The sequence below is a fragment of the Cyphomyrmex costatus genome, unplaced genomic scaffold, assembly GCF_001594065.2.
Source record: "Cyphomyrmex costatus isolate MS0001 unplaced genomic scaffold, Ccosl1.0 scaffold1419, whole genome shotgun sequence".
NCBI classification, from domain to species: Eukaryota; Metazoa; Arthropoda; class Insecta; order Hymenoptera; family Formicidae; genus Cyphomyrmex; species Cyphomyrmex costatus.
The window spans coordinates 29,452-30,640 of NW_017275412.1; positions in this window are offsets into that span (position 1 = coordinate 29,452).

The following is a 1,189-nucleotide window of genomic DNA, read 5'->3' on the forward strand; positions in this document are numbered from 1 at the left end:
AATTTTTGTAATATTTCTATTGTAAATATGTTAACATTTTAATATTATTTTAAATGTAATTTACTTCTGACTCTTACTTCGCCCTTTTAATTTTTGTTGAATAATGCCATTAATTTTATCTTGGCTTACTTTCGCCATATCCTCTTCATTTAAAAATAAAATTAATACTTTATTTTTATCCTCTAATAAGACCGGGAAATCATGCAATTGCTGTAATCGCTGTTCCATCGCAAATCGCAAATATTCGTCCGTTCATTGTTATATTGTCCGGTACTCGTTGCTCGTTCCGAATTGCAAATTATGCGCATAGACCGCATGAACGCATCAGACATCAGACGCATCAACTGCCTCAGTTGCGGGATTCTCTAAACGTTTCGATGATTGTCGCTATCATTAACTAGCGACAGCCAGTGGCAGGACAATCCTAAAAGAAAGCGCGGCTCTCATTGGCTGTCGCTAGTTAACGATAACAACAATTATCATATATGTAAGTAGTATTACATATATGACAATTATCGAAAAAACGTTTAGAGAATCCTGAGTGGAGTGCTAAGAATTCAGTACGGTTAGTACTATCTGGGGAATTCAAGTCTCTCAAAGCGCGCAATAGTTAATTCGGAACGACTTTCTATGCAGTCTACGCGCTTCATGCGTAAACTCGGAACGCACCCTATATTTCCACCATGGCCACAGTATATCAGTAGCACAATGGCCTTAACCTCAACAGTCATAAATATTAACGCTTAATATCTTGGTTCGGAGGGCAGAGCGACACTTTTTATTGCCAGATTCGTTTGTTTCGTGCAAGAACGCGTCATGAAATATTTTTATCAAAATTTGAACTGAACGAGGTATTCTATACCTTTACCCCCCTCTCTCTCTCTCTCTCTCTCTCTCTCTCTCTCTCTCTCTCTCTCTCAGCGCTTCATGCGTAAACTCGGAACGCACCCTATATTTCCACCATGGCCACAGTATATCAGTAGCACAATGGCCTTAACCTCAACAGTCATAAATATTAACGCTTAATATTTTGGTTCGGAGGGCAGAGTGACACTTTTTATTGCCAGATTCGTTTGTTTCGTGCAAGAACGCGTCATGAAATATTTTTATAAAAATTTGAACTGAACGAGGTATTCTATACCTTTACCCCTCTCTCTCTCTCTCTCTCTCTCTCTCTCTCTCTCTCTCT